Source organism: Bombina bombina, chromosome 8, assembly GCF_027579735.1.
Source record: "Bombina bombina isolate aBomBom1 chromosome 8, aBomBom1.pri, whole genome shotgun sequence".
Taxonomy (NCBI): Eukaryota; Metazoa; Chordata; class Amphibia; order Anura; family Bombinatoridae; genus Bombina; species Bombina bombina.
In genome coordinates this window covers 320977458-321002767 of record NC_069506.1, presented here as the reverse complement: position 1 = coordinate 321002767, position 25310 = coordinate 320977458, and the positions used below count along the sequence as shown (strand labels likewise).

At 37.2% G+C, this 25310-nt stretch overlaps 1 long non-coding RNA gene across 1 annotated transcript in view; it reads left to right on the top strand.

Annotated features, from left to right (window-relative positions):
- Positions 1-25310, top strand: part of LOC128638224 (uncharacterized) — a 26990-nt gene extending 1680 nt beyond the window's left edge. The window contains exons 2-3 of the long non-coding RNA XR_008399070.1: positions 20884-20975; positions 25276-25310. This is a non-coding gene — a long non-coding RNA (uncharacterized LOC128638224). The remainder of the gene's footprint in view (positions 1-20883; positions 20976-25275) is intronic.

Here is a 25310-nt window from a genome sequence, read left to right as displayed (position 1 = left end):
AATAGTAATTAGCTATTGGTGTTATTAAACTTTTTTTAATTCTTGCGCATACTTACATACTGTTACTTGTAAATACATTGTTATTATATAATTTATGTATGTGTCCGTATCGCTTAAAACAAGTTAGTTTAACCTCCTGTTTGCTGGTACAACTGAATTACTGTGTCGCGAAATGATGTAGGTCTAAAAAGTGTGTCACCAACATGAAAAGTTTGGAAAGCTCTGCTCTATCTGAATCATGAAAAAAATTGTGCTTCAAGTCCCTTTAACTGTTAAACACTTTAATAGCTTAACAAGAGTTAAAAAAATAATAGAATGCTTCTCATTGTGACATAATTCTCTGACATACATTTTACCTTCCAGCTTTTTCAAGTATCTTCTGTCATCCTCTATATTAACTTCACATCAGCTGCTAATAAACTGATTATTTTCCTAATTTACTTACAATATACGAGAATATATTGTAAAGCTGCGCGTCTATAGAGGATATAATCCACTTTTGCTGCTATCCATCTGCAGAGTCGTACTGATTATTTGTACTCTTTGCACATAACTTTCTTATTAATATTTAGATTGTGGCCACAATTTGTGAATAGCGTGCATAGATTTTGTGTAAGAGTTTTATGTTTTTTTTGGGAGGGGGGGGGGGTTATTAACTAAACATCTATTTGATTAAATATATTTTATGTGTAATATCACTTGCCTTTTTATATACATATGCCTAGCTTTTTTAGCGCTCCCTACACCTTTTTTACTATATCCTCTATATTATAAACCTCTTTTCTTCTTAATGATTGGTCCTTTCTGATGGGAACATCTCAAATGTACAACCATGATCAGTATACCCATGTATGCTTGTTCCTGATTGGCTCTCCAGCCATGCCTTCATTATGAGTGAAGCACTCCTCTTTACAGGGAGACAGGAATTTGTTCACAAATAAAACAATCAAATAAAAAGCAGCATTTTATTTTTCTAGTTGAATGTTCCTTAAAAGTTATTTTTTTAACTTTGTATTTTAAAATGTATGCATTTCATATCCATGTAACATATTATTATTAATGTGCAGCTGGTCAGAAATGGAGGCCTCTTTAAACACGTTTTACTGTACAAGGGGAGAAAAAAACAAAATTTATGCTTACCTGATAAATTTATTTCTTCTCCGGATATGGTGAGTCCACGGCTTAAATAATTTCTGTTGGGAATATCACTCCTGGCCAGCAGGAGGAGGCAAAGAGCACCACAGTTAAACTGCAAAGTATCACTCCCTTACCCACAACCCCCAGTCATTCGACCAAAGGGAAATGGAGAAAAAGGAGTAACACAAGGTGTAGAGGTGCCTGGGGTTATAGTCAAAAGAACAACTGTCTTAAAATAAAGGGTGGGGGCGTGGACTCATCATATCCGGAAATAAATACATTTATCAGGTAAGCATACATTTTGTTTTTCTTTCCTAAGATATGGCGAGTCCACGGCTTGACTAATTACTGTTGGGAACCAATATCCAAGCTAAAGGACATGAAGGACTAGGGAGGGACAAGACAGGTGGACCTAAACAGAAGGCACCACCGCTTGAAGAACCTTTCTCCCAAAAGAAGCCTCAGTCGAGGCAAAAGTATCACATTTGTAAAATTGTAGAGAAGACCAAGTTGCAGCCTTGCAAATTTGTTTCACAGAAGCTTCATTTTTGAAAGCCCAAGAAGAGGAAACAGCTCTTGTGGAATGAGCCATAATTCTCTCAGGAGGCTGCTGTCCAGCAGTCTCATAAGCCAAAGAATTATACTTCGTAACCAAAAAGAAAGCGTAGTACCAGTAGCTTTCTGACCTTTACGTTTCCCAGAGAAACAGACAAAGAGGGCAGAGGACTGGCGAAAATCCTTAGTCGCCTGTAAGTAGAATTTAAGAGCATGTACAACATCCAAATTGTGTAACAAACATTGTTTAGAAGAAGGAGGATTAGGACACAGAGAGGGAACAACAATTTCCTGATTGATATTTCTATCAGAAACAACCTTAGGAAGGAAACCTAACTTAGTACGAAGATCAGCCTTATCGGCATGAAAAATAAGATAAGGGGAATCACACTGCAGAGCTGAGAGTTCCAAGACTCTTCGAGCAGAAGAGATAGCAACAAGAAGCAAAACCTTCCAAGATAACAACTTAATGTCTATGAAATGCAATGGCTCAAACGGAGCCAGCTGTAAAACTTTAAGAACAAGGTTAAGGCTCCAAGGAGGAGCAACAGACTTAAAGACAGGCCTGAGTTTGACCATGGCCTGACAAAAAGATTGCACATCCACCAAACGTTTATGTAGTAAAACTGATAAAGCAGAAATCTGACCATTCAGGGTACTGACTGACAATCCCTTCTCCAGGCCTTCCTGAAGAAAAGATAAAATTCTAGGAATTCTACTTCTAATCCAAGAGTATCCCTTTAATTCACACCAATGAAATATTTACGCCATATCTTATAGTAAATCTTTCTAGTAACAGGCTTGCAAGCCTGAATCATGGTCTCAATGACCAACTCAGAAAAACCATGCTTAGACAGAATTAAGCGTTCAATCTCCAAGCAGTCAGCTTCAGAGAAACGAGATTCGGATGAAGGAAGGGACCCTGATTTAGGAGGTCCTTCCTCAGAGGTAGTCTCCTAGGTGGGAGAAATGACATTTCCACTAGGTCTGCAAACCAGATCCTGTGAGGCCACGCAGGGGCTATTAGAATCACTGACGCCCTCTCCTGTTTGATATGAGCAATGACTCGTAGAAGCAGAGCAAACGGAGGAAACAGGTATGCCGACCTGAAAACCCAAGGAACTGCCAGAGCATCTATCCGAACGACCATGACCTGCAGATCTCTTGACCGTGAACCATACCTTGGAAGCTTGGCGTTCTGACGGGATGTCATCAGATCCAACTCTGGCACCCCTCATTTGAGGACTAAGCTGGAAAACACCTCCGGATGGAGTTCCCACTCCCCGGGATGAAAAGTCTGTCTGCTCAAAAAATCCGCTTCCCAGTTGTCTACTCCTGGAATGTGGATGGCAGATAGACAGCAATTGTGGGTCTCTGCCCACTGAAGAATCCGAGTAACCTCCTTCATGCTAAGGAACTCCGTGTTCCTCCCTGGTGATTGATGTAAGCCACAGAGGTTATGTTGTCTGACTGGAATCTGATAAACTGGGCTGAGGACAACTGAGGCTAAGCCAATAGAGCATTGTAAATCGCCCTCAACTCAAAGATGTTGATGGGAAGAGCAGACTCCTCCCGAGTCCAAAGGCCCTGAGCTTTAAACGAGTTCCAGACTGCTCCCCAGCCCAGCAGGCTGGCGTCTGTGGTCACGATCACTCAGGAAGGTCTCTGAAAGCATGTGCCCTGAGACAGATGTTCCTGAGAAATCCACCACGGGAGAGAATCCCTTGACGACTGATCTAACTCTATTCTCTGAGATAGATCCGCATGGTCGCCATTCCATTATCTGAGCATGCACAACTAGAGAGCTCTCAAATGGAATCGATTAAAAGGAATGATGTCCATGGAAGCCACCATCAGACCGATTACCTCCATACATGGAGCCACTGAAGGATGAGCAGTAGCCTGGAGAGGCAAGAGGAAATTATTTTGTTTTTCTTGACCTCTGTCAGAAAAATATTCATCAATAGAGAATCTATTATGGTCCCTAAGAACATTACTCTTGTAGCAGGGGAAAGGGAGCTTTTTCCAGATTCACATTCCATCTGTGGGAACAAAGAAAAGACAACAATATCTCTGTGTGAGATTTTGCTTGTTGAAAAGATGGCGCCTCAACCAATATGTCGTCCAGGTAGGGTACTACAGCAATTCCATGAGAACAGATCACTGCCAAAAGAGCCCCCAGAACCTTTGAAAAAATTTTGTGAGCCATGGCTAGACCAAATAGTAGGGCCACAAACTGTAAATTAATATACAAGTGAAAGGCAAAGAGTGTGTTAGCTGGAGATAGGTAAGTATCAGATTAGCCAACCTCCTGATTGCACTTTTCACCACATATGCAATCAATTCAGGATGTCCAAAAATACAAAGTGGGTGGAAGTGGCGCCAAATCAAGGCTATCTGGTTATTTATAAAAATGTGTGTACCAAGATATGGATGAATAAATAAAGCAAATTGCTACAGCTATGAGTTCCAAAGATGTAAAAAACTATTTATTGACAAATTAAATAATGGTCAAAATCAATTTGAAATGAAGATTCAATCATTTACTGTCTTAAAAAACACCGGTGTCTATTCTAAACTAGCATATAAGACTAGCCGACTACACAGAACAATCCTTAAAAATAAGTGACAAAAAATAAAAATCAAGCAATGACAATAAAATCAAGGACAATAAAATCAAGCAATGCTCATGTCGTTAGAAATATCGTTAGCAATAAACATAGTTAGAATTCAAGCAGTACTTAGGGACTCATATACTTCAAGACTCGGCGGTCTGAGTAACTATTCTGCAAATACGTTTTTTGTTTTTATTGCAGAGGAGATGTAATACACCTTATTCCTAGAGTCTGATGTGTTGGATGGTGTAATCAGAACGCTGTCAGAAAATTACTACCAGAAAAGAGGATAGTTCATTCTCAAATGTACTTTCGAATCTTAGCGGTTGTTTTAACAGCTGCTGTTAGTTCTCTCTCAATTCACTGCTTTAATAAGCCCTCTGATAGTTCTCTCCTACCCGGTACTCCGGTATGGGAGGTGGCAAGCTACGGCCACTCGCCTTTGATCCTGCAATGTACTATTGTAATAGTGTTGTTTTAATGTTGTTTCTATCTTCTTCTAAGTGTGCACACTTACAAGTTTGTCTTCACTCCTACCGTCTGCTCAGCGATGTAATACTTCCACTAGTGCTGGCTTAACGGTCCTGGGAGCCAAATCAATCCGTGTCTCTTCCAAACAAACTGGGTCCTGGTGTGGTTTCTACGCGTTTCAGCTCTCCAGGGAGCCTTTGTCAAGATAACCTCCACCAGCTGTGCTACCTCTTTTATAGGGTTTTTCCTTATTAACTCTTTCTTGGTTTTTTGGTTTTTGTAGTCCATCTAATGTTATTATCCTGTTCAATGATTACACATATCATCGTCCATTCATTAAAAAGTTTTTCAACAGACTGACTTTCTCAAAACATTGTTAGCAATCGGCTAGTTTAATCAGTTAGTTATACTATATACTCTTTAAGTCAAGCTTCTTTCACGTAGTAATTCGCTTTATAGAACATCCAAATCAAAAGGTTGACCTCTTTAGCATTATAAATTTATTATTATAATAGGTTATAAGTTTCCAACCCTCGATGAATGGCAAGCCGCGGTGGAAGACCTGTTAAATTTGGAGAAACTACATTATATGAAAATTAAAAAACCCGCAACACATGAGACGATGTTAGCCATTTGGAAAGGCACAGCACCCTAATGGACATTAATACGCTGGTTAACACTCACTTTACACATGACTACTCCCCGTGAAACTGATTAGTAAACACACTCCCCTCTCCCTTTTTCCCAGGATGACCCCCCCTTCCCCCTCCCCTTTTTTTTTTTTTTTTTTTTTTTTCTTTCTTCTTTCCTCTTTTATTCTTTCTTCTTTTCTTTCTTTCCTGATCCTTTTTGAGCTTATTACTTTCTTTATAAGTTCATTTCTGTTTAGACTATCACGAAACTGATTTATATTCTAAATCTATTAAAAATGTAAAATTATCAAGCTTTGTAAAAATGTTCTGATCTAAAGACTAATACAGACATTCATTATTTTGGTTTGAGAACATCCAATCTACTCGTCGGGTGGAAATTCTTTTCTGCCCCTACTCTCTGTTTATCTATTGACTTATGACACTAGTGGGCTGATGGAGTTTGTTTGCTTTTGTATGTTCCATCCCTCCTTTTGTTCAAAGAATTGTATTGTACAACAACGTTTCTTACTACTGTATTGGTGACAAAATGCTACTAATAAAGCTTGTTTGAAAAAAAAAAAATAAAAAAAAATAATAGGTTATAAGTTAGTCTCGTCGAGTGAAAAATTAAAAAAAAAATATTTTTTTTTAAAAAAAGTGTTGGCCATATTCGAACTAGGGACCTAGGACTTTGGAGCCCAAACCCTTACCCATTCAGCGACTCAATCCCTTGTCGACTAGACATAAGGGAATCAAATCTCTCAACTAATCATCACCTAATGAAAAAGATTTTAATTGTATTTTTCTTTTTTCACTGGACTTGAACCCTTGGTCCTATCATATCTGTGGTGGACGCCTTATCCACTAAGCTAGCTGTATAGTTGATATAGTTGATATAACAAGTCTAAGTAGTTAACTTATTGTATAATTTCTTTTGGGTAATTTGTCTCTCCTTACTCTCTATGGAGGAAATAATTTCTAATAGGTTATAGATTAATCTCATCAAATACAAAAAATAATAAAAATAAAAATAAAAAATTAAAAGTAAAAATGAAGATTTTAATATATATGATAGTCAACAAAAAAGATTTTAACCAGATTCAAACTCAGGACCTTGGACTTCAGAGCCCAAATACTTAACCATTCAGCTATAACGGCTCAATCCTTGTTTTCTATACAAAAAGGAATCTAAACTCTTATCTAATCCTCACCTAATGGAAAATTAATTAAGTTTTCTTCACTGGATACGAACCTTTGGACCTATCCTATCTAGGGTGGACACCTTATCCACTAGGCTAGCTGTATAATTAACATAACTTTGTCTAGATATTAAACTAGATATTAAACTTATTACCATTTTGGATAATTGTCTCTCCTTACTCTCCATAGAGGAAATAATTACCATATCTTGTCCAAATTTGTACATCTCAGAAGGTGTATTACCTGGGAACTGCTTAAAAAAATACAAACATTAACCCTAATCTTAGCTCATTTGACTAGAACTCATGACTTTCACATGAGAGGAAGGATAATAATGTGGATGTTATTTGAATCCTTTGGACCATCATATAATATAGGGTTATTGAACTGTTCAGTAGGAAATCTGTGGTCAATGTAGTTGATATCTATCATACAGTCAGGTAACATATTGATATTCGTCAAATAATTATTTGATTAAATGAAAGAGTTTATATCCATTTCACTATTTAAACCTTTAGGGTGTAATGTCCCAAAATTAAAAATAAATTCAGCTTCCTGTTTTAATAGTTTCTTTGTCAGATTCCCTCTCCTCCCATCCAGCGTTACTTTTTTAATTCCCCAGAATTTAAGAGCTCCTATATTGCCCCTATGGACTTCTCTGAAATGTTTATACAGGACGGTATCTTCTCTCTCATGCTCGATCTCCAGTAAATGTTCACGTATACGGTCTGTAAGTTTTCGTCCTGTCTGTCCGAAGTATCTCAGATTACAGTTACATTGTAACATGTATATGATGTTAATATCTGTACATCTTATAATGTCGGTTATCTTTATAACCCTTCCATCTTTCTCAGATTTGACCTGTTTAAGTTTAGTGCTGTGCTTACACGCCTTACATTGGTGGCAGGGGAAGAAACCTTCAATTCTTTCTCCTTCTAAGGTCTTATAACCTCTATTACACATTTTAATATCACCTTTAAACTCACTGGGGGCTAGCATTGATTTTAAGTTCTTTGCCTTTCTATAAATGAATCTTGGATTTCTTCCTAGATTCGGCCCTATTAGGGGATCTTTCAATAAAAGATGCCAATGCTTTTGGACTATATTTTGAAATAATTTATGATGTGCAGAATAGGTTGTAATTACTGGTATATCAAGTGTTTCTTTGTACCTTTCTTTTTGGGGGTTTTCTTTTTTAAGTAATAATTTTTCTCGATCTGTATTTTTTACTTCCTTCGCTATATCTTGGATTTTGTTGGTATTATAACCTTTCTGCCCAAATCTTTGTATTAATACTTCAGATTGTTCCTCATAATCTTTTACATCCGTACAATTCCTTCTAACTCTCATTAGCTGGCCTTTCGGTATATTTCTTTTCCATTTAATGTGATGGCAACTGGCCGCATCTATGTAATTGTTAGTCGACTTTTTTGAAAAAAGTCTTTGTTTTCATTTCATCATTCTTTATCTCTATCTCTATATCTAAGTAGTTAATTTTTAGATTACTGAACTCATAAGTGAATTTCAGGCCAAATCTATTAGTGTTTAGATCATCAATAAATAAATCTAGTAGCTCTGTATCACCCCTCCAAATAAAAAACAAATCGTCAATGTAACGTCTATAGAGCACAAGGTTTGCACCCCATGGGGACTGGTCAATGACCTCCCTTTCAAATATCCCCATGAATAAATTTGCATAACTGGGTGCGAACCTTGTGCCCATAGCCGTACCTTTTACTTGTAGAAAATAACTATTTTCAAATTTGAAGTAGTTATTTCCCAGAATGTATTTAATACATTTTAACAAAAAAACCCTTTGAATCTCTGTCATATTGGGTCTTGTTTTAAAAAATGTTCTATAGCCTGAACTCCCAGATCGTGTTCTATGTTCGTATAAAGGGAGCTTACGTCACATGTGACTAGTACAAAATTCTTTTCCCATCTTATATCTCTTAGGACTCTTAGAAAATGCGCTGAGTCTGAAATATAAGAGGGGAGTTCCTTCACATAGTTCTGTAAGAAAAAGTCGATATATTGTGACATATTCGATGTAAAACCAAGAAAGAGTTAATAAGGAAAAACCCTATAAAAGAGGTAGCACAGCTGGTGGAGGTTATCTTGACAAAGGCTCCCTGGAGAGCTGAAACGCGTAGAAACCACACCAGGACCCAGTTTGTTTGGAAGAGACACGGATTGATTTGGCTCCCAGGACCGTTAAGCCAGCACCAGTGGAAGTATTACATCGCTGAGCAGACGGTAGGAGTGACCGCCGAGTCTTGAAGTATATGAGTCCCTAAGTACTGCTTGAATTCTAACTATGTTTATTGCTAACGATATTTCTAACGACATGAGCATTGCTTGATTTTATTGTCCTTGATTTTATTGTCATTGCTTGATTTTTATTTTTTGTCACTTATTTTTAAGGATTGTTCTGTGTAGTCGGCTAGTCTTATATGCTAGTTTAGAATAGACACCGGTGTTTTTTAAGACAGTAAATGATTGAATCTTCATTTCAAATTGATTTTGACCATTATTTAATTTGTCAATAAATTGTTTTTTACATCTTTGGAACTCATAGCTGTAGCAATTTGCTTTATTTATTCATCCATATCTTGGTACACACATTTTTATAAATAACCAGATAGCCTTGATTTGGCGCCACTTCCACCCACTTTGTATTTTCCACAAACTGTAAATGTTTGTCCAGAAAGGCAAATCACAGAAATCTGTGATGGTCCCTGTTAATAAGGAACATGAAGATACGCATCCTTTAGGTCTGTGGTTGTCATGAACTGACCCTCTTGTACTAAAGGAATAATGGAGCGTATAGTCTTCATCTTGAAGGATGGAACTTTGAAAAACTTGTTTAGACACTTCAAGTCTAGAATGGGACGGAATGTTCCCTCTTATTTGGGAACCACAAATAGGTTGGAGTAGAACCCGAGACCCTGTTCCTGCACTGGAACTGGAACTATCACTCCCAGGGAGGAAAGATGTTGTATACATTTCAAGAACGCCTCTCTCACTGGTCTGCAGATAATCTTGAGAGAAGGAATCTGCCCCTGGGAGGAAAAGTCTTGAATTCCAATTTATAACTCCTCATGTTCTGTCTCAGGATATCTTGTGAGAGCCTCATTGTCTGGAACAGTTGCTTTAAAGGAAGATTAGTAGAAGCCATATAGATTGAAAATATATCAGATTTATTAAAATAACAAAATACTTTGATTAAGCAAATACTTGCAGGGTATATTTAAATGTGCTACTCAGTTATGTTAAGTCCACATACGGCAAGAGTGGAAACAAACTAAGTAAGCAGAGATGCAGATTCAAAAAGGAAAGTCTTTCTCCTGGTAATAACTGAAATGCAGGATTTGCACAAGGCAGGAAACAACTTGTAAACAGGTAGCAGGTTTAAAGGTAAAGTCTTCCTGCTGGTAATAACTGAAGTGCAGGATTTGCACAAGGCAGGGAACAAACTTGTAAACAGGTAACAGGTTTAAAGGTAAAGTCTTTCTCCTGGTAATAGCTGAAGTGCAGGAATTGCACAAGTCAGGGAACAAACTTGTAAACAGGTAACAGGTTTAAAGGTAAAGTCTTTCTCCTGGTAATAGCTGAAGTGCAGGAATTGCGCAAGGCAGGAAACAAACTTGTAAACAAGGAAGTGAGGAAGCGTATGGGAAATGCGGCGTCAGGGGCTCTCTAACATTTTTAACTGCTCTCCTATGTTGTTAAAATAATATAAAAACTCTAATAAGCAAAATCTTTAGGTGGTAATCAAATCTATCTGACATAGCTTGGAAGTCAAAATTGCCGATTTAGCCTATGTACTTAATGGCAAAAGAAGGAAATATGGTAGCTAGATAGTTACTTAACGGTTATTCAAAGGCAATTTCTGTAATCTACCATAGCGGTAAATCCAACGGTAAATGTAGCAATACAGCGATGGTAATTAAAAGGTAAACTGGATTACAGTAATTCAAAGGTAATATTATATATCCAGTATAGCGGTAACTAATAGGTAATTTTTGCTATATAGCTACGGTAACCAAAAGGTAACCAGGGGTTGCAATAGCGGTCATTTACTAGTTCTACACTGACTATCTAATATATAACTAGCAGTGTTAAGACAGCTGACAATCAATGCGCTTTGTGATTTAGTTCACACAGAAAACATTCAAACTGCAACACTCCATCGATACTAGAGTTGCAATATTAAGATACAACCCAAGTGTCATAATAAAGTTAAGTCTGAGGATATTTAGCATACAGTGTTGATTGTAAACGGTAAAATATAGCCATTTATTACTTGGCAGTAGGTACATCTCAGTAACCTAACAGCCAATAGCATTCATTACTTTTAAATAGGAGGGATAAGAACAAATCGTCTCATCAATATTAGCAATCACTAGTATTCAAGTACTTTATATTTAAGTTACAATGATTACCAGTATCTGAATATTTTATATACTAGCTCTAATGTTAAAAGGGATACTACTCCTATAAACAAGTACGATACTATCAAGTCACCTTCTACTGTTTATAATCACTGGACATTAAGTATCAGACATTCATCTGGATACCTAGTAGCCAAAGTAATATATTTAAAACACTGATCTCCAACAGTTTGATTGTATAAAGGAAGTACAAAATCATTCCACGATGTTTTAAATAATAAAGACTGTCTTAACACATTGTCTCCATGACACTAGTAACCTGAAAGCAGCCATGTACATTGTGTTAGCTTAACCAACGTGAAGGCTATAAATAATCAACAGAAGCTGTCATTTTCTACCTTATCAGATCAAGTCTAAGGTGGCATATTTTTAGCAATTGCCAATATAATTATTCAGCCATCTCTAGTATCATAGAAGATACTCTGACAAATAAACTCAAAACAATCGACTAGAGACACCGTAAGGCTGATCTTTTATGAAATTCTTTTTCTTGTATACAAGTATGAGACCCCTTTAATAGTTAGAAATTGACAGTTGGCAAGCCAGCTATTAATTGATAAACAAAGATATAAGTAATACAAGGGTCAGACCCATTGTACTGAGAATCATATATTTCCTTAACACAAGGATCTATCCAGTCAAGCCACTATCTAGGCCATTGATAAGTTTTTTGTTTTACTCAGGGTCTCAGCCCATATACCACCTATACATTAGAGTCACAATAACACACCTAGGAGATGTGTTTTTAAGTATTAGCGCAGGCAGCAAACACAAGTGTAATCTTGCTGTCATTTTAAAAGTATGCAATAAAGGTTATATTTTAAGAATATCCAAGTATTGAGTTGTTGCATGAATACATAAAACGCCTTACTCAAATAGTGCATAGAAGCATATTTTCTTTGAATTCAGCTCACACTCGCTGTGAACTGAGTCAATTGGTTATAATGTTCAGTTTCATGCTTACGCACTGCTCCCAAAGTTAGACCCAATAACTAGAGTATTACTCCAATGCAAGGTCTCTAGGGAGATTATTACAATCAGTATTCAAACAGACCAAGAAATTTAAATAAAATTGGGTAAATTTGTTTCCTTTTCTCTCTTGTTTCAAACTTGTAAACAAGTAACAGGTTTAAAGGTCAAGTCTTTCTCCTGGTAATAGCTGAAGTGCAGGATTTGCACAAGGCAGGGAACAAACTTGTAAACAGGTAACAGGTTTAAAGGTAAAGTCTTTCTCCTGGTAATAACTGAAGTGCAGGAATTGCACAAGGCAGGAAACAAACTTATAAACAGGTAACAGGTTTAAAGGTAAAGTCTTTCTCCTGGTAATACCTTGTAAACAGGTGCAAAGATGAAGTCTTTCTCCAAATAAGTACAGGAAACAGGTTCTGACTTGTGACAAAACAGATCCAATGTGAAGACAACATGCAGTCTAACAGCCAGCCTTAAATAGGGAGGATTTGCACAGGATTGGTTCTAAGAAAATCCAAAATTGATAAAACCTGTGTGTTGCACAAGTGTAATTAAAAGTAAGGCAAATCCTCATATAACAGATTTAAAAGTTGCATGCTATTGCTAGAACTGACTGTGGCTCAACAAGCAAGCAAAACAGGAATAGTAACCACAGAGCCACAGGTTCAAATCCCTGCACAGCCCTTTTGAGCGGAATGCCTCCCAGACCTTTTCTTTTTCTTTTTAGTCTGGAGGCTTGGTTCATGACAGTAACCTTGGGATACTATGTCCACAGTCCAGGGATCTGGGACATGTCGTATCCAGGCTTGAGAGAACTGAGAAAGTCTGCCCCCCAACTGATCCGATCCCGGATTGGGGGCAAACCCTTCATGCAGTTTCTTTGATTGTTTCCCCTTGTTCCAAGACTAATTGGGTTTCCAAGAAGACTTGGATTGTTCCTGCTTGGAAGAAGAAGGGGAAGGCTTTCCTCTGAAGTTACGAAAGAAACGGAAATTACTCTGACGTCTTTTAGGCCTATTCTTTGTGTCTTGAGGTAGAAAAGACCCTTTTTCATCCGTAATATCAGAGATAATTTCTGCCAAACCAGGTTCAAACAAGGTTTTGCCCTTGTTAGGAATTGCCAGAAGCTTGACCAGGATTTTAACCATAACGCCCTCGGGGCTAGGACAGCGAATCTAGATGTTTTAGCTCCTAGTCTAACAACCTGTAAAATGGCATCTGCAATAAAGGAATTGGCCAATTTAAGAGCTTTAATCCTATCCTGAATTTTATCCAAGGAAGTCTCTACTTGAAGAGAATCAGACAAGGCGTTGAATCAATAAGATGCCACACTAGTCACGGTGGCAATACACACCGCAGGCTGCCATTTGAGACCTTGATGAACATAAATCTTTTTCAAATAAGCCTCCCGCTTCTTGTCCATCGGATCCTTAAAAGAGCAGCTATCCTCAATCGGAATAGTGGTTCTCTTAGCCAGAGTGGAAATGTCCCTTTAACTTTGGGTACAGTATACCAAGGGTCTTTAATGGAGTCCTCGACAGGAAACGCTTTCTTAAAAATGGGAGACGGGGAAAAATACACCCCTGGTTTCTCCCGTTCCTGTGAAATAATCTCCCTAGCACGGTCCGGCACAGGTAAAACCTCCGAAGTGGAAGGTTCATCAAAGAAACAATTAAGTTTACTAGATTTCTTAGTAGTGACAACGACAGGGGTATTGGAGTCATCTAAATTAGCTAAAACCTACTTTAACAATACACGAAGGTGTCCAAGCTTAAATCTGAAGGATACCACCTCAGTCTCAGAAGAAGGAATTATACTGTCCGAATCTGAGATTTCACCCTCAGAAAGTTCCGATGTATCTTCCTCATCAGACTTATGAGAAAGGGCAACTTGAGAAGCAGAACTGAGGACAGGCACCTTACTTTCTGAATTTCTAGATTTCCTCTTGCATTTTCCCTGTAATCTGGGAATGGCAGCTAATGCCGCAGATTCTGCTGAAGATACCTTGGCAGCAATTTCTGCTTTTAAATAAACTCCGGAGTTATAGAGGAACCGCAGGGCACTGCATGTGATGCCATTGAGGCTTGGGACATAGCAGGAGAAAGCGAAGGTATTATTTTAACAGCATCATCCTGAGAGACATTAGGCTAAACAATTTTACCTTTATTTTGCAAGGTTTTCTTGACACATGAAGAACAAAATTGCATAGGATCTAATAAGCATGAATTAATGAGAGTAGGCTCTTGCTCCATATCAGACATGTTGTGAAACAGAATATAAATTTGTACAGATAAGTTTCAAAAATTTTAATATTTAAATTGTATCCCAAATTAGGATCGATCCCCAGCTAAAATTATGTGAGAAAAGTTAAGAAAAAACATTTAATAAACATCAAATAAACTTCTAAAATACCCCTCAGGCAACTCCACACGTCAATTACTGAGGTGCTTTACTGCTACCAATTAGGACCGGATCACCCAGAAATGGAGAAAAGCAACTTTTTTCTCAGAATCGTTATGAAGAAAAGCCGAGCTCAAATTACTGCTGCGACACAGAGAGGCACTAAAAATAGCTTCCTGGTACACTGTGTACCTTAATTAACTGTTTTTTCAAACCGGACAGTTTAAAATGTTGCATCGTTTTATTTTAAAGCAAAGGAGAAATGAATAAGCTGCAGAAATAGAAAATTCAGCCTTACTTTCAGTTTAAACTTGAATTGTTTTATCAAGTAAATATGTGTCAGAAAATAAAGCCTAATAAAAACATTTTACCCTTTCTTTTTAAAAGAGTTTAAATGTTAGTATCACACATGCTACAGTGCCTGCTTCATGCCCCAGTGTAACCCATACAACAGGATTATCTATGTTCCAATAAAAAAGCAGTGTCTTTTAATTTGTTAAGTGCATGGTCTCCCCAACTGGAAGAAAAAGCACTTACCTGCACCGCTGTCTGGCATGTAGACAGTTACAAGGTATGAGAAGACACAGTTCTTCACAGAGACCTTTGAAAAAGAAAGAACAGAGTAGCCAACTTTGGCTTTCTAAACTAGGGCAGCAATTGTTAGGAAAATGCAGTAAGCACCTCTTTACAAGTTATTAACTGCTTTAAAGGGACACTGAATCCAATTTTTTGCTTTTATGATTCAGATAGAGCATGCAATTTTAGGCAACTTTCTGATTTACTTCTATTATCAATTTTTCTTCGTTCTCTTGATATCTTTATTTGAAAAAGAAGGCATCTAAGTTAAGGAGCCAGCACATTTGTGGTTCAGAACCATGGACAGCATTTGTTTATTGGTGCTGTACAATCAGCAAGGACAACCCAGGTTGTTCACCAAAAATGGGCCGGCATCTAAACTTAAATTCTTGCTTTTCAACTAAACATACCAAGAGAATGAAGAAAATTTGATAATAGGAGTAAATTAGAAAGTTGCTTAAAATGTCATGCTCTATCTGAATCACGAAAGAAAAAATTTGGGTTCAGTGTCCCTTTAACCCTTTCGTGACCAGAGCACTTTTCCATTTGTTGACCGTCTGAGACCAAGGCTATTTTTGCATTTCTGCTGTGTTTGTGTTTAGCTGTAATTTTCCTCTTACTCATTTACTGTACCCACACATATTATATACCGTTTTTCTCACCATTAAATGGACTTTCTAAAGATACCATTATTTTCATCATATCTTATAATTTACTATAAAAAAAATATATAAAATATGATGAAAAAATTTCATCAATTTTTCTAAATTTGACCCCCAAAATCTGTTACACATCTACAACCACCAAAAAAACTCCTATGCTAAATAGTTTCTAAATTTTGTCCTGAATTTAGAAACACCCAATGTTTATTTGTTCTTTGCTTTTTTTGTAAGTTATAGGGCAATAAGTAGCACTTTGGTAATTCCAAACCATTTTTTTTCCCAAAATTAGCTAGTTACATTGGATCACTGATATCTGTCAGGAATCCCTGAATATCCCTTGACATGTATACATTTTTTTAGACAACATCCCAAAGTATTGATCTAGGGTCCATTTTGGTACATTTCATGCCACCATTTCACCACCAAATGCGATCAAATAAAAAAAAATCGTTCACTTTTTCACAAACTCTTTCACAAACTTTAGGTTTCTCACTGAAATTATTTACAAACAGCTTGTGCAATTATGGCACAAATGGTTGTAAATGCTTCTCTTGGATCCCCTTTGTTCAGAAATAGCAGACATATATGACTTTGGTGTTGCTTTTTGGTAATTAGAATGCCGCTTTGCACCACATGTGTATTATGCCCAGCAGAAAAGGGGTTAATTAGGGAGCTTGTAGGGTTAATTTTAGCTTTAGTGTAGTGTATTAGACAACCCAAAGTATTGATCTAGGCCCCTTTTGGTATATTTCATGCCACCATTTCACAGCCAAATGCAATCAAATAAAAAAAATTGTTCACTTTTTCACAAACTTTCGGCTAGATTACGAATTTTTTGTTTTGAGCTGTGCGGTGCTAACGAGCAGTTTTCCCTCACCACTCACTTACCTGCAGCGCTGGTATTACGGGTTTTTACAAACCCGGCGTTAAAAGGGAAGAAGTGAGTGTTGAGCAAAATTTTGCTCCTTACCGCACTCCAATACCAGCGCTGCTTAAGTCAGCGGTGAGCTGGTCGTACGTGCTCGTGCACGATTTCCCCATAGGAATCAATGGGGAGAGCCGGCTGAGAAAAATTCTAACACCTGCAAAAAAGCATCGTAAAACTCAGTAACGCAGCCCCATTGATACCTATGGGGAAACACATTTTATGTTTACACTTAACACTCTAACATGAACCCCAAGTCTAAACACCCCCTAATCATACACTTATTAACCCCTAATCTGCCACCCCCGACATTGCCGACACCTGCATTATATTTTTTAACCCCTAATCTGCCGCTCCGGACACCGCCGCCACCTACATTATAGTTATGAACCCCTATGCTGCTGCCCTCAACATCGCCACCACCTACATTATATTTATTAACCCCTAATCTGCCGCCCCCAATGCCGCAGCAACCTACCTACACTTATTAACCCCTAATCTGCCACCCCCAATGTTGCCACCACTATACTAAATGTATTAACCCCTAAACCTAAGTCTAACCCTATCACCCCCTAACTTAAATATAATTTAAATACCCCTAATCTGCCGCCCCCAATGTCGCCGCAACCTACCTACACTTATTAACCCCTAATCTCCCGCCCGCACCGTCGCCGCTACTATAATAAAGTTATTAACCCCTAAACCTAACCCTAACCCTAACAACCCCCTAACATAAATATAATTTAAATGAAACAAAATAATATTCCTAAAACTAACTAAATTATTCCTATTTAAAACTAAATACTTACCTATAAAATAAACCCTACACTAGCTACAATATAACTAATAATTACATTGTAGCTATCTTAGGGTTTATTTTTATTTTACAGGCAAGTTTGTATTTATTTGAACTAGGAACAATAGTTATTAAATAGTTATTAACTATTTAATAACTACCTAGCTAAAATAAATACAAAAGTACCTGTAAAATAAAACCTAACCTAAGTTACAATAACACCTAACACTACACTATAATTAAATAAATTAACTAAATTAAATACAATTACCTAAATTAAATTAGCTAAAGTACAACCCCCCCCACTAAATTACAGAAAATAATAAACAAATTACAGATATTTAAACTTATTACACCTAATCTAATAGCCCTAGCAAAATAAAAAAAGCCCCCCCCAAACTAAAAAAAACCCTAGCCTAAACTAAACTACCAATAACCCTTAAAAGGGCCTTTTGCGGGGCATTGCCCCAAAGAAATCGTCTCTTTTACCTGTAAAAAAAAATAGAAACAAACCCCCCAACAGTAAAACCCACCACCCACACAACCAACCCCCCACATAAAATACTATCTAAAAAAACCTAAGCTCCCCATTGCCCTGAAAAGGGCATTTGGATGGGCATTGCCCTTAAAAGGGCAATTAGCTCTTTTGCGGCCCAAACCCTAATCTAAAAAATAAAACCCACCCAATACACCCTTTTAATAAACCTAACACTAACCCCCTGAAGATCGACTTACAGTTCTGAAGACCCGACATCCATCCTTAAGGAAGCGGCAGAAGTCTTCACCCAACCGGGCCTAAGTCCTCAACGAAGCTGGGAGAAGTCTTCATCTAAGCCGGGCGAAGTAGTCCTCCAGACGGGCAGAAGTCTTCATACAGACAGCATCTTCTATCTTCATCCATCCGATGCGGAGTGGCTCCATCTTCAAGACATCCGGCGCGGAGCATCCTCTTCAAATGACGGCTTCTTACTGAATGATGGGTCCTTTAAGTAACGTCATCCAAGATGGCGTTCCTTCAATTCCGATTGGCTGATAGAATTCTATCAGCCAATCGGAATTAAGGTAGAAAAAATCCTATTAGCTGATCCAATCAGCCAATAGGATTGAGCTCGCATTCTATTGGCTTTTCCAATCAGCCAATAGAATGCGCACTCAATCCTATTGGCTGATTGCATCAGCCAATAGGAATTTTGGATGACGTCACTTAAAGGAACCGTCATTCAGTAAGAAGCCGTCGTTTGAAGAGGATGCTCCGTGCTGGATGTCTTGAAGATGGAGCCGCTCCGCGTCGGATGGATGAAGATAGACGATGCCGTCTGGATGACCACTTCGCCTGGCTTGGAAGAAGACTTCTCCCGGCTTTGTTGAGGACTTCGGCCCGGTTGGGTGAAGACTACTACCGCTTCCTTGAGGATGGATGTCAGGTCTTCAGAACTGTGAGTCGATCTTCAGGGGGTTAGTGTTAGTTTTTTTTAAGGGTGTATTGGGTGGGTTTTATTTTTTAGATTAGGGTTTGGGCCGCAAAAGAGCTAACTTCCCTTTTAAGAGCAATGCTCATCCAAATGTCCTTTTCAGGGCAATGGGGAGCTTAGGTTTTTTTAGATAGTATTCTATTTGGGGGGGTTGGTTGTGTGGGTGGTGAGTTTTACTGTTGGGGGGTTGTTTGTATTTTTTTTACAGGTAAAATGCCCCGCAAAAGGCCCTTTTAAGGGCTATTGGTAGTTTAGTTTAGGCTAGGTTTTTTTTTTTTATTTTGTGGGGCTTTTTTTTATTTTGATAGGGCTATTAGATTAGGTGTAATTAGTTTAAATATCTGTAATTTGTTTATTATTTTCTGTAATTTAGTGTTTTTTTCTTTTTGTACTTTAGCTAGTTTAATTTAATTTAGGTAATTGTATTTAATTTAGTTAATTTAATTATAGTGTAGTGTTAGGTGTTAGTGTAACTTAGGTTAGGTTTTATTTTACAGGTACTTTTGTATTTATTTTAGCTAGGTAGTTATTAAATAGTTAATAACTATTTAATACCTATTCTACCTAGTTAAAATAAATACAAACTTGCATGTAAAATAAAAATAAACCCTAAGATAGCTACAATGAAACTATTAGTTATATTGTAGCTAGCTTAGGGTTTATTTTATAGGTAAGTATTTAGTTTTAAATAGGAATAATTTAGTTAATTATAGTAATTTTTATTTAGATGTATTTAAATTATATTTAAGTTAGGGGGTGTTAGGGTTAGACTTAGATTTAGGGGTTAATACATTTAATATAGTGTCGGCGACGTTTGGGCAGCAGATTAGGGGTTAATAAATGTAGGTAGGTGGCGGTGATGTTAGGGACGGCAGATTAGGGGTTAATATTTAACTAGTGTTTGCGAGGCGAGAGTGTGGCGGTTTAGGGGTTAATATGTTTATTATAGTTGCGGCGATGTCCAGAGCGGCAGATTAGGGGTTAAAAATGTATTATAGTGTTTGTGATGCGGGAGGGCCTCGGTTTAGGGGTTAATAGGTAGTTTATGGGTCTTAGTGTACTTTTTAGCACTTTAGTTATGAGTTTTATGTTACGGCGTTGTACCATAAAACTCTTAACTACTGACTTTTAAATGCGTTATGACTCTTGACGGGGTAGGGTGTACCGCTCACTTTTTGGCCTCCCTGGACAGACTCGTATTACCGGCGCTATGGAAGTCCCATTGAAAATAGACTTTATGAAGTTTACGTAAGTCGGTTTGCGGTAAGGCCAAAAAAGTGTGCGGTGACCCTAAACCTTCAAGACTCGTAATAGCAGCGGGAGTAAAAAAGCAGCGTTAGGACCTGTTAAATCTGCTTTTTTACCCTAACACACAACTCGTAATCTAGCTGTTTGTTTCTCACTGAAATTATTTACAAACAGCTTGTGCAATTATGGCACAAAGGGTTGTAAATGCTTCTCTGGGATCCCTTTATTCAGAAATAGCAGACATATATGGCTTTGGCGTTGCTTTTTGGCAATTAAAATCAACATCTCTCTGCATCGGTTTGTAAAAAAAAAAATGTTATTGAGGCATCACTGCATTACCATAAAAGCGGCCAGGATCGCTTCCACCGCTTGAAAGATCAGAGGACGTGCCAGGAACATTTTTGGTCGTTAAGGGTGTTTTTTTGTAGGATGTTCCTGGCACGTCCTTGGTCATTAAGGGGTTAAAGCCACCACTACCAAACTGCAAGGAATGACGTGGAATATGGCTATACCCCAAAACCTGCTTGTAGATTAAATCAAAAAATTTTTCCAGACACCTAAGCTTCACCTCCTCCATGCACCGAAGGCAAAGAGAATGACTGGGGGTTGTGGGTAAGGGAGTAATACTTAGCAGTTTAACTGTGGTGCTCTTTACCTCCTCCTGCTGGCCAGGAGTGATATTCCCAACAGTAATTACACAAGCCGTGGACTCACCATATCTTAGGAAAGACATATATTACTCTCATTAACATCTTTTTCTCCTGTTTGCAGCACAGAAGATACACATCAGCTCAGCTACCTACCAGGTGCTGCTGATAGATGACGCTTATGAGATTGAACCAAGAGGAGAAATTGAAGTCAAAGTAAAATGATTTCTTTTATTGTATTGTTTCCCCATTAGTATGTACCAGTTGTGTTCTTCTGCACATCTAGACCAGGGGTTTTCATACCTGTCCTTAGACCTCGCTAACACAGTTATATGAGCACATGTATATGTGCTTAAATTTGTCCTCTACAGCTGACTTGCATATCCCAGGTTGTTTCTTTTACTAGACTGTCCCTTTAAGATGGCTTGAATTAGTTTGACCAACTTGTGGTGATCAGAGATTGTGAACAGATCCCTGTTTTTTTAAATTTATTTTTAAACTTGAATGTGCCGTATGTGTTCCTGTGAATCTGTATATTTTGTGATCATTATCCTCATTTCTATTCTTTGTTTTGAAAATGTTAAGCAATCATTTCTTGTCTACAACGTGTAGTTTTACTCTTTGGTTTGGGCTATCCTTTCCCTTCATTATATAGTTTTATTTCCTTATTTATCCAATTTTGACAAATGTTTTATATATTTAACCTATTGTCATGCTCACTGCGTCTATTCTAACATACTGAGCATGTGCTAATCAGGTCATTTGTTGTGTAACTGCTGCTGCAGGGTTTCAGGATACAGGAGTAAGAGGAACAAAAGTGCAGAACCTAATTCCTATGTCTCTCAATTAGGTATATTCAGTGAGGATTGATACACTCTATAAAGTTGCTGAGTAGGGCACTTAAAGCCCTCACTATAGTATTTAATAGTTACTGGTGGTGTATTACCATGGTTTAAATGGATAAACAAGTGGAAAATAATTCAATGTATAGCTACTCCTGAGGAGGACATTGGCATACTTGGGTAACATAGTAACATAGTAGATGAGGTTGAAAAAAGACCGAAGTCCATCGAGTTCAACCTATACAAATCTAAAATATGTACAAAAAGCTCCAGTTAAGCTTAAATAATCCCACTAAAAGGTGACCCATTTAATACTAGCAATCATATCCATGAATTTTGTTTATAGACAGAAATGTATCCAAATAATTTTTAAATGTATCTAGGGTATTGGCATTCACTACCTCCTTTGGTAATCAGTTCCAAAATGTTATTGCTCTTACAGTGAAAAAACGTTTCTGTTGCAGGAGATTAAATCTCCTTTCCTCCAACCTTAAATTGTGACCTCTGGTCACAAACTATTTTCTTGGAATAAACAGCGCTTCTGCCATCTCTGCATATGGGCCTTGAATATATATATATAAAGTTATCATGTCACCTCTTAAGCGCCTTTTTTCTAAAGAAAACAGACCCAGTTTGGCTAGCCTCTCCTCATAGGTTAAATTTTCCAATCCCCTTATTAGCTTTGTGGCCCTTCTCTAAACTTTTTCTAGTTCAATATCTTTTTTTGCGATCGGTCCCCAGAACTGCACTCCATACTCAAGGTGAGGTATTACCAGGGCTTTATATAGTGACAGAATAATGCTTTCCTCCCTTGAATCAATGCCTCTTTTAATACATGCTAGCATCTTATTAGCCTTTGAAACCGCTGCCCTGCATTGTGCACCCATCTTTAGCTTGTTATCTATTGCTACTCCCAAATCCCTTTCCTCCTCTCTTTGGCTAAGTCATGTCCCATTTAAAAAATATGTTGTCTGATTATTTTTACTTCCAAAATGTAGAACCTTGCATTTTCCCGTATTAAATCTCATTTTCCATTTACCTGCCCATACTTCTAATTTTTGCCGGTCCCTTTGTAACGAAAGTTCATCCTGCTCTGACCTAATGACCTTACTTAATTTAGTATCATATGTAAAAATAGAGATGTCGTTATTTAATCCTAGCTCCAAGTCATTTATAAAAATATTAAAAAGAATAGGGCCCAGCACTGATCCCTGGGGTACTCCACTGATTACCTTTGTCCAATCTGAGTATGATCCATTTACTACTACTCGTTGCTCCCTATCTTTAATCCAGTTATTTATCCACAAACTAACATTTTCAGCTATTCCCAGTCCCTTAATTTTGTGCATTAATCTCTCATGTGGCACTGTATCAAACGCCTTTGCAAAATCTAAGTATATCACATCAACTGATTCCCCTTTATCTATATTTTTGCTTACTTCCTCATAGAATCTAATTAGATTAGTTTGACATGATCTATTTCTCATAAAACCATGCTGATTAGAACTCATAATCTTGTTTACACAAATATGGTCATCAATATAATCCCTTATAATCCCTTCAAATATCTTCCCCACTATTGATGTCAGACTAACTGGTCTATAGCTTCCTGGATCATCCCTACTTCCCTTTTTGAAGAGTGGCACCACATCAGCTTTACGCCAATCCTTGGGTACCATGCCTGAGGATAATGAGTCTTGAAAAATGAAGAGTAGAGGTTTGTCTATAACAGTGCTAAGTTCCCTCAACACCCTTTGGTGTATTCCATCTGGGCCTGGAGTTTTATTTACCTTAAAATTATCCAATTTGTTCCTGATATCCTCCATACATAACCCAATTAATGGTATGGGCTGGCATGTTCTATTTTGTTCCAAAGTATCATCCAATGGTTCCTCTCTTGTGTATACTGAAGATAAAAACTGGTTTAGTATCTCAGCCTTCTCCCTGTCACTGTTAATCATGCTACCCTCCCCGCATTTTAATGTACCTATATTGTCTTTCTTAGATTTTTTGCTATTTATGTACTTAAACAATCTTTTAGGGTTAGATTTAGAATCCTTTGCAATTAATTTTTCATTTTCAATTTTGACTAATTTGATTGCTTTTTTGCATGCTTTGTTACATTCCTTATAAATATGGAATTTTGAGTCTGTACTATTTTCTTTGAATAATTTAAATGCCCTACGTTTTTTCCTAATTTCTCTTAACACATTTATATTCAGCCACATTGGCTTGGATATTTTATTTTTATAACCATATGGTAATTGTTGATATGTATATTTATTTAACAAAGTTTTAAATGTTATCCATTTATCCTCTGTATTTTTATTAGAGGATACTTTGTCCCAATTTATGTTATTTAATGATTTCCTTAAATCGTTGAATTTTGCTTTCTTAAAATTAAAAGTCTTGGTTAAACCTTTAAGACACTGCTTATGAAAAGAAATTTAAAATGTGACCATGTTATGATCACTGTTACCCAAATGTTCTTTGACTTCTATATTTGATATTATATCTGTATTATTTGATAGCACTAAATCCAATATAGCGTTACTCCTAGTTGGCTCCTCTATTAATTGTGACAAGAAGTTATCCCTGAGAACATTTATAAATCTATCCCCCTTAGCTGAATTACTAGTTTCATTGGCCCAGTTTATATCAGGGTAGTTGAAATCTCCCATAATTACAGCACTGTTATTAGCAGCCTTACCTATTTGTATTAAAAGTTGAGTTTCATCCAGGTCACTAATGTTGGGGGGCTTGTAGCATGTTCCTAGTAATATTTTTTTAGTATTTTTCCCCCCACTCTTTATTTCCACCCACAGGGTCTCTACATTGTCGCCTGTATCAGAAATATCTTCCCTTATTGTAGGTTTAAGGTTAGGTTTAATATACATGCAGATTCCTCCACCCCTTTTATTATTTCTGTCCCTTCTAAATAAAGTATACTCCTCTAAGTTAACTGCCCAGTCATGTGAATCACAAAAGACAAATAGAAGATATTAATACTAATGTCTCTGTTACTCCACTAAGCAACCAATCTAAACCAATAAAACCTAAAAAAATTGGTGATAGATAGATTATGGGAACAATAGAGAAACCACGCTTTCTATATTGTTCCCACAGTCATGTGAATCATCCCACCAAGTTTCAGTTATACTGATAACATCATAGTCCTCTTCTGCAACTAAGAGCGTCAGCTCCCCCATTTTACCCGTCATGCTTCTTGCATTTGTTGTCATACATTTAATTTTCATGTACTTTCTGCTGCTACTTGGTGTGTTTTCCTCCATACTTTCTAATGTGACATTTCTTAAGTCATCTCTTCCTTGAGATATCTACCAATCACCAGCCATGTCCTGCCTAGGAACTACCATGCAGTGTGTGCTACTAACTATTTAACCACTTTGCAGGTGCACATAAATGGATTTAATTTGAAAATAAAAAAGAGCATTTTATGTATGTTCCTTGCATCCTATTTGGTTTATTTCCTATTTACGGCAAATGTTAGTCTAGTGCTTTAGTCTGGTGTTTTAGTCTGGTGTTCCCAAATATATAAACTTTTGTTCAGTGTTACTCCAGATATTCAGAACCCATGTAGTAAAGAAACTAATTATTTTATTCTTTCTAATTTACTTCTGTTGAGTATATAACTTATGCTGTGCTACCTTTAGGGTAAAGGGAAAATGAAAACATATTGGCTTATTGG